General features: G+C 37.6%; 1 long non-coding RNA gene across 1 annotated transcript; it reads left to right on the top strand.

Moving 5' to 3' along the window:
* The first annotated feature begins 5,928 nt into the window (after positions 1 to 5,928).
* Positions 5,929 to 8,425, top strand: LOC114820615 (uncharacterized). Its single transcript, XR_003768042.2, has 6 exons — positions 5,929 to 6,547; positions 6,818 to 7,056; positions 7,161 to 7,379; positions 7,501 to 7,587; positions 7,691 to 7,775; positions 7,855 to 8,425. It is a non-coding gene; the product is annotated as an uncharacterized lncRNA (long non-coding RNA).
* The last annotated feature ends 867 nt before the right edge of the window (positions 8,426 to 9,292 follow it).

Genomic DNA, 9,292 nt, shown 5'->3' with positions numbered 1-9,292 from the left:
ATAAAAATTTACAGTACATAGAAATAAAGAAGGAAAACATAAAAAATAAAAAATATATATTTCTAGCACGACGAACGTCTTCTTTCGTCGCACAAATAACATTTGAGCGACGAATACAAACGTTTGTCGTGCAAGAAATATTTGCGCGACGAAAAAGTTTTCTTTGTCGCTCAAAGGTTCTTTGCTCGACTAACATATTATTCGTCACGCAAAATCGTTCATCTTTAAATCAGCCTTGTGCAGAGGCAAACTCCAAAAAATTTGCAGATTGTGCCTCTACACTCATCCCTGCGATTTTGCTGAATCTGGTATCCTTCATTTTGATTTTCTCTCAATTTCATCATCTAAACTACTCCGTCCATCTTCTCTAGGTTGATCGAGCTATCTCGGTGTGTCTGGTAAGCGTTTTTTGTCGTTACGGTAAAAGTATTAATGTAAATTCATACTAACGCCATTAATTTCATTCTCTATAGGGATATTGTGTGTGATTAGCGATTGGTGGATAACGATTGAGAAGGTAATTTCTTTGTTTTATTTTTTAAACATACACCATTAATTAAATTATGTTGAACTTAGTTTGTTATGTTTATATTGTGCTCTGAAATTATATTTATATTATGTTGTTAAATTTGTACTTGACGTACAAATATGTGTTGTGATCTACGGAGTTAATTGAAATTAACTTCGTACTTGTTTTTTATTTTTAGTAAAACTTAGTTTCCCGTTTAAGGATTAGTTGGATTTCGCGCATGGATGCGAAAGCATGACTGCGGTCCAATTAATTCTTGAATTGTCCCATTATTTGGACATTTTGGGAATGCACAGTTATGATGCGTAGTTTATGGTTGAAGGATTAGGTTTCGGTTGTGGAGATTTCAGTATCATCTCTGTACATTCTTCGGGTCGTACACCTGAAAAACTGTATCGAGATGCTGCCGAAATTCATCCACGTCGAAATCTAATCTGATGTAGCCGTAAATTACGTGACATAACTATGCATTCTCGAATGAGATAGGGCCCCTGCCGGAGGCATAAGGTGACATTATCAGTTTGTATGAAGTTGTTGTGATTATTGTATTGTGATTGTTGTATTGTTATTGTGGTTCCAGGAATTATGGACAGGACGTGGATACAGAACCCGAATAGATGCACGGACGAATACTTGGATAGAATCGAGGATTTTATTGACTTTGCAAGTACACACAACTCGGGTGCAACTAAAATCCGGTGTCCTTGTAGGAGGTGTAACAACACGTTAAGGGAGACAATAGAAAATGTTCGATTTCATTTAGTAAGGAATGGAATGATTGAGACATATAATACTTGGAACCATCATGGGGAACAATTAGACAATGCTTCGTCTTCGTATGCCACAAGAGTGGATAATGTTGAACCTATTGTCGATCCTAATGAACAAGTCATGGATATTATAAATGATGTTTTTCCATTTGCATCGACAAACACCAATCACGAAGGGGAAGATGACATGCCTACACTAATGGACAGTGCAGAGTTCGAACAATATAAAAAAACTATTAAAAAATGCCAACCAAGAGTTATACTCGGGGTGCGAAAGCTTTTTCGTTCTCACGGCCATTGTGGAACTAATGCATGGAAAAATAAAGCATCGTATGTCGAACCAGTGTTTCGATTACTTTTTAGGGGTTTTCAAGAGAATGCTTCCGAAGGACAATTGTTTGCCGAAAGACCATAGAGACGCGCAAAAGGTGTTGAAAGGTCTTGGATTAGGTTATGAAAAAAATTCATGCTTGCAAAAACAATTGTATTTTATTCTACGAAGAGTATAAAACATTGGATAAATGCCCTATATGCAATGAGTCAAGGTTCAAAATGACATCTCATAATAGAACCACTAAGATCCCACAAAAAGTCATGCGTTATCTGCCCCTGAAACCTAGGTTGCAGTGATTGTATATGTTGTTGCATGCTGCCACAGACATGAGATGACATAAGAAAAAACGGGTAGACGACGATGTGATACGACATCCTGCAGATGGGGAGGCATGGAAAGAGTTAGATTGAATGTTCCTCGAGTTTGCTGCTGATTCTCGTAACGTTAAATTGAGACTTGCCACTGATGGATTTAATCCGTTTAGGGTTTTAAACCAACACCACAGTACTTGGCCAATTTTCATATTTCCGTATAATTTGCCACCATGGAAATGTATGAAAAAAGAATACATGATGATGACTCTATTGATAACTGAGGATCCTGGTAGGTCAATCGATGTATACTTACGGTCGTTTGTGGATGAGCTAAAAGATTTATGGACACACAGTGTGTGCACATAAGATAAATGTACTGGCAAGATGTTCACTTTACGGGCTGTAGTGATGTGGACTGTGAACAATTTCCCCGCATATGCAATGGTTTCCGGATAGAGCACTAGGGGTTATATGGCATGCTCTGTATGCAAGGAAGACGTAACATCTAGTTGGCACGCTAGAAAAGTTTGTTACCTTGGTCATCGAAGATGGTTGCCTTGGGACCATGAGTGGCGAGAGAAGGATAAAGAGTTTGACGGGGAGAAAGAGCATCACCTTAGACTCAGAGAATGGTTTGGTTCTCATATTTTGGAACAGCTTAACAGTTTGGATTTTGCTCATTTTAGGACCAATGTCACTAGGACAAGACCTGCTACACATATGAACTGGACACACAAGTCTATGTTTTTTGAGCTCTCATATTGGTCTAAACTAAAATTGAGACACAACCTCGATGTTATGCATGTTGAGAAAAATGTATTTGATACATTGGTCGGCACAATTATAGATATTGAAGGCAAGACAAAGGACACAATCAAAGCTCGTCTTGATTTGGAACGAATGGAAATACGACGGGGTTTATGGATGAATAGGGACAATGATAAAGCCAGAAGGGATCTTGCATTTTTTTCAATGAAATCGAATGACAAGAAAGAATTTTTAAAGTTTTTATCGTCTGTAAAGTTTCTCGATGGGTATGCTTTAAATATCGTGCGTTGCGTGAACGTTGACGGGGGTAAATTAGCTGGCTTAAAGAGTCATGACTACCATGTGGTTCTGCAACGCCTACTTCCTATGGGTATTCGACATCTCTTGCCACCTGATGTAGTGAAACCAATCATGTTGTCTAGTTTTTTTTCGCAATTGACGTCAAGAACGTTACGAAGAACGGACATTAATCAGTTGCGCCATGACATTGTGCAAGTTCTATGCAAGTTTGAGATGATATTTCCTCCAGCCTTCTTCACAAGTATGATACACGTGATGGTTCACTTACCAGATGAGGCATTGCTTGCTGGACCAGTCAACTTTCGATGGATGTATCAAATAGAAAGGTATATATTCCTCGTCTTTTTTATTAATCGATATTAAATATATTACGATTAGTAATATGTGTATCGTATCATTTCCTTTTGGCATGCTTCTCGAAGACTTGAAGAAAAGTGTACGAAACAAAGCGAAGCCCGAATGATTCATTATACAAGCTTGGGTGTCATATGAGGCACTTACATTTTCTGGAATGTATTTAAAAGATGTTGAGACAACTTTCAATCATCATCCTCACAATAATGACGGGGGTGTGAGAAAGGAGAAACTTTCAATTTTTGCCTAGGTCGCTCGACCATTCGGAGATCCGATTTGTGGTGAGTCGTTTTCCAAGAAGAACATGGATGTAGCACATTGGTTCGTACTCAACAATTGTGATGAGACACTGTCACACCTAGACGAGCATGAAAATATGATGAAGCAGGCACATCCTTCACATTTGTATGCCAAGAAACACCGTGAATTATTTCCGCAGTGGTTTCTCGAATATGTAAGTTTGAAGTGTTTTGTATTGGACATATATATTGTACCAATTAAGTTGCTTGAACTAACAAATTTAAATGTTTGTTTAATATTAGGTGAATCAACTGACAACATCGAATTCCCCTGCGTACAGTGAAGAGTTATATAACTTAGCGTTCGGACCAATTCGCGTTGAATTGTACTCGGGCTGCCATGTCAATGGCGTCAAGTTCTTAGCGGGTGCACGAAATGACAAGTTGTGTACACAAAACAGCGGTGTTCATGTCCCCGGAGGAGGCGAAAGTACAGACATTGAATTCTATGGCAAATTAATAAGTGTCGTGTAATTACTTTATAAAGACCGGTGCCAGGTGATCTTATTTAAGTGTCGATGGTTTGATACACACCCGAATAGGCATGGAAGTGTGAAAACAAATCATGGATTACTATCAATGAACACTACCAAAACTTGGTACAATGACGACTCTTACATATTAGCAACCATGGCAAAACAAATTGTGTATCTAGATGACCCTAAATCCAGGGTTGGAAAGTTGTTCAGAAGATGGATCATAGGAATGTGTATGCTATACCAGAACAAGACCGTACTGACGACGACATCAACAATGTTGCTGACCAACGTCTTGAATCTTTCATGGAAAGTGATGCGGAAACACTCCGAGATACTAATTTTATCCAAGAACCATTTCAGATAGATGGAGTATCTTCAATCGAAATACTGATTCAGTTCATCACGATTGACCTTGGTAATATTCCACGATACGATGGTCCAGTGCGCACGAACAACGATGGTGACGTACCTATCGATGATAAGGAATGTGACACTCAAAATGATGATAGCGACGAAAGTGAAAGTTATTATAGTTCGGATTAAGATTAAGGCAATTTATTTGTAATTTTTTTGTAAAACACATGAAATGTTTAATGCATTATATAGAGTGATGAAAAAAATGGTATGAATGATTCCCATTTTATATGTGAATTACTTTGTATTTAAAGTTGTTTTGTTTGTATTTTATAATAAATTGTAAACAAAATAATAAAAAAAAAACCAATTTAAAACACAATTGCGTGACGCGTAAAATTTTTTTGGTCGCACAAATATACTTTGCGCGATGAAATATATGTATTCGTCACCCACGTGTCTAAAAATTCAATTAAAGTGCTTTTTCGCGGAAATTTTAAAAACTTGCACTACGAAATATATTGATTCGTCGCACAATTGTCTGAAAATTCAAATAAAGCGTTTTTTTTGCGGAAATTTTAAAAAACTTGCGCGACGATTGTTTAGCCTTGCGAGACGAACACTCCGTCACGTAATATTCTATATTATTAACCCCCGTGCGTCTCGTTCCTCCCTTACTTCCCTCTTCTTCCTTTTTTCCCCGCGCGATACCCTATCTTTCCTTCCTATCTATCTTCGTTTGTCTCTCCTTCACTCACCTCGTCTCTCCATCCCTCTCTCGGTCCATCGCCTCTTTTTCTCCAATAGGTAATTTCCTTTTCAGTTTTTAGTTTCAATTTTGTTTATTGACTGGGGGTTAGAATTAGGGTTTTTATTTTTTTCAAATTAGGGGCGGTGGGGTTAGATTTAGGGTTCGTAAATTGGAGGTTACATTTAGGTTCTTAAATTAGAGTTTTTAGGGTTCTTAATTGGGGTTGGATTTAGGTCTTATCTTAGGGGAACGATTTTGGGCAATGAGGTTAGATTAGGTTTTCTTAAATTGGGGGTTAGATTTAGGGTGCTTCACTGGGGGTTAGATTAAGGTTCTTAAATTAGGGGTTTTTTAATTTCAAATACAGGGTTCGAATTAGGGGTTTTCTAATTTAAGTACAGGGTTCTTAAATTAAGGATTTGCATTGTTGATTGCCACGATTTGTTGATATATAATGGGGTATTACCCTTTGTTGTTGCCTTATTAATATGATAGACTCGATTGTGTTGCTTGTTGAATTCGGCATCCCAATTTTGAAGTTACATTTACATTTTGATATTAATCTTTCTTTTTTGCACAATAATTTGAATTCCTCCATTATAGTTTAGATTATATATATATATATATATATATATATATATATATTAGATTTTCATGAGAGGTATTAACAAACTTCTTTTGCTACGATATATATATATATATATATATATTAGATTTTCATGAGAGGTATTAGCAAACTTCTTTTGCTGCAAATCGCAGAGCACATGAACTTTGTTATGATGGGAATGTTTCAATTATTTTCATATTTCTACATCTCCAAAGTCATTGAATCTGCCCATATGCATTCAGAAAATGCTTTTGACCAGCCAATGGACTGGAATTCCCATATGTTTATTTAAGTTAACAAGTTAATTTGAAATCAAATCAACAATTAGCAATCCTTTTGTAGCCATTGAAGTTGTAAGCATGTGAAAACATAATCAAAATCTTTGTGTACTAAACAAATTGATTGCCAATTTTGTAGATGTCTCACCTCATTAGAACTCGGAGGCCGATGACTTCTACACCTAGTCTGACGACTATACCTACTACTGCTGCCACTGCTCCGACAGAGATGGACCATAGGCCGGTCAATCCGGTTCACTCAGATGGTCCTCCAGTTCCACAGGCATAGACATCGTCAACTTCTTCGGTGGCGTTACCTATTAACGCCAGACGAACTCATCGACGCCCCCGCACTGTGGAACAGATGTCGCCATCGGGATCCCTAACCGATGCCTTCGGTACATGGTCAGGTATACAATCCTAATTCACTCCCTCATTCCCTTGTTTACTAAGTTTTTTTATTTTAGGTTCAATTTGTTATGTCATGTAAGGATTAAAATTTTTTCATCATTCCGAACCTTTTATTAAACTGTTGTGATTATTATGTTGGATATGTATATTGTTTATGTTATTTTCAAGGTTTTGGGAAATGTTTTAATTATAGGGGAGGTTATGCCGAAATTTAAGTAGGATTTGTTATTAGTTATGGGTTAATGATTTTTTTTTTCATCTATTTGCAGCGAAGAAACACACCCGGGGACCTTGTCAGCAATTGAAGACGGGGAAGGTCACCCGGGTGACCAACGGTCGTATCCTAATCGGATACGTTAAGCGACATCGGGCAGCACTAACGGCGAACTAACATAGTGCATTGGCCCATGACATTGGGCATGTTGTGCGGACCTTTTGCCCTATGCTGTGGAAGTCTTGGAAGGCGATGATGGAGGAGACGAAGATTATGGTGCGCAATCAATTGTCCGTAAGTAGCATCGCCTTTTTAATGCTTTTCATGTAAAATTTATATATTTATATGTATTAATGTCTTTTATTACTAATGCTTTCAAAATATTTGTTATATTGCAGACAAACTACAATTTGGAGCACATGGACGAGGACAAGTTCGCATATGTCAATCGGCTCTTCTCCGAACGCTACAAGCAGTGGAAGAGTGACTTGCACCAATGGTTTTAGGAGTTTGATGATCCGTAGGTCGCTCTTGAGGAGGGATGTCCGAAGAAGTTGGAGGACCGACAAGATAGTTGGGTTTGGCTTTGCGGTTATTTTAAGGACCCGACATATGTGGTGCGTTTTTAATGATGACTTCTTTCATTTTACTTTTTTTATTTTTTAACAATGTTTATTATTAATTTTTTTAAATTTTCTTTAACTATTACAACTAATACGTTTATTTTTTGTATAACAGAAGAAGGCGAAGGCGAACAGGATCAATCGAGAGAAAAAGACTCTTCTCCATCATTCGGGTTCGAGGCCTTTCTCCTATAGGATGGAGGTGTGACGGAAGATATATATTACAACTTTCATTTCCAATTTTAAAATGTCGCTAATAATTTTTTTTTTCGTACTAACATTTTCCTTATCTTTTTCGATTTTAGGAGGGTTCAAAATTTCCGAAGATTGATGTCTTTGCTGACGTTTATGTTCGGCCTAGGAATGAGTTAACCCAGTCTCTTCATATAAGTAATTTCTTATGCATTAAACATTTATACTAATTCTTTCAAATTGTTTTCTATTAATAATCCATGTGTTTTTTTCACAGGCAACTATGGTGGAGAAGCGACAAGTGGTGCTTCAGGAGTTTGCCTCCCACCTTCCCTCGGACACGTCGATCGAGTCTATGGATCCCCCTGAGAATGCAGGGTTTCACATCGTCACAGAGACGTTGGACCAAACTTTCGGTCAAAGGCCAGGGACATATTGTCGGGGGATGAGAAATGCCAGGCGTCGGGAAACTGGAGCCTCATCATCCTCGTAGTTAAAGACCAAGGTTACGACTTTGACGCAGGAAGTCGCTGGGCTAAGGAGTGAGCTAGCATCGTTCAAGTCTCAAATGTCAATGCTTGTACAAGCCCTCAGTTCCTCTGGAATACATCTCCCCGGTTTTTCTACACCATCGCCCTCACAGCCCTTCCACACCGAGCAAGCACAACAATCAGGCCCGTTGACCTCCGACCCTGTCCCCAACCAGCAGCAAGATTACCAAGCACCTCTGAATGACATGCCTATAGATTTTGCCTCTTTATTTTTGTAGTTTTGTTCCGTTTTTTTTACTTTATATTTGTACGTACATTTTTATTTATATTATAAATAATAAAAAAATTATTCATTAATTTGCTTTTTTTTTTCTTTCTCATGTCATTAGTATGAAATCTGTTTTTTTTTTCCTTTTATTCTATTTTTTTATTAAAAATTACACGTGTGCGACGACGAAATGTCGTCGCGCAAAATTACGCGCGTCTTACTCTTCATTGTGCATTACCACGCGCCTACTATAGATTTCGTCGCGCAAAAAGTTTTGAGACAAATTACCCACAAACGCACTTGTACTCGTTTAAATCGTACGACGAAAACCTTTGTCCGTATAACTTTCGCGCGACGACTAGTAATGCGCCGCGCAATTGTTAAGACACGCGACAAATTTGAAGATGTTCGTCGCGCAATGTCTTTTTTCATGAGCTTTGCGCGACAAAATATGCGCGATGATTTTCTGGTCGCCATAGTTTATGTGCGACCAAATAATTTTTTGCGCGACAAAATGTCCATAGTCGCGCAAACTGTTTAATTTAGTAGTGATGATATCTCATACTTCATTTTGATCAAGTCAATAACTTATCATATACTCACTTCATACAAAAGTTAAGCTTCATCCCCTTGTATGATGAATTAATAAATAAAATTTTGGTCAGACTCATGTTTATTAATTTTTAAATTCATTCGATTTGAATAAAAATAACAAAAGATAAGTAAGAAACGAGAAAAAAAAAACGCGCATAAATCATAAAAAGTGCATTTGCTAAAGAGATAATGGAGAGTTTTGTATTTGTGCAATAGATTATTAGCGCATATGGAAAAACATTATCTACATGGAAAACCCTTTTGATTCTTGAACATGGAGTGGTGATCACAAATAACAACTCACTATCATGTGATGGTACCACTAATCACCACAACGTGGCGTGGCCACATGCATGGGGTGG

Source organism: Malus domestica, chromosome 13, assembly GCF_042453785.1.
Source record: "Malus domestica chromosome 13, GDT2T_hap1".
Classification (NCBI taxonomy): Eukaryota; Viridiplantae; Streptophyta; class Magnoliopsida; order Rosales; family Rosaceae; genus Malus; species Malus domestica.
The sequence above is the reverse complement of the archived record's forward strand: the minus strand, read 5'-3'. Positions and strand labels throughout refer to the sequence as shown.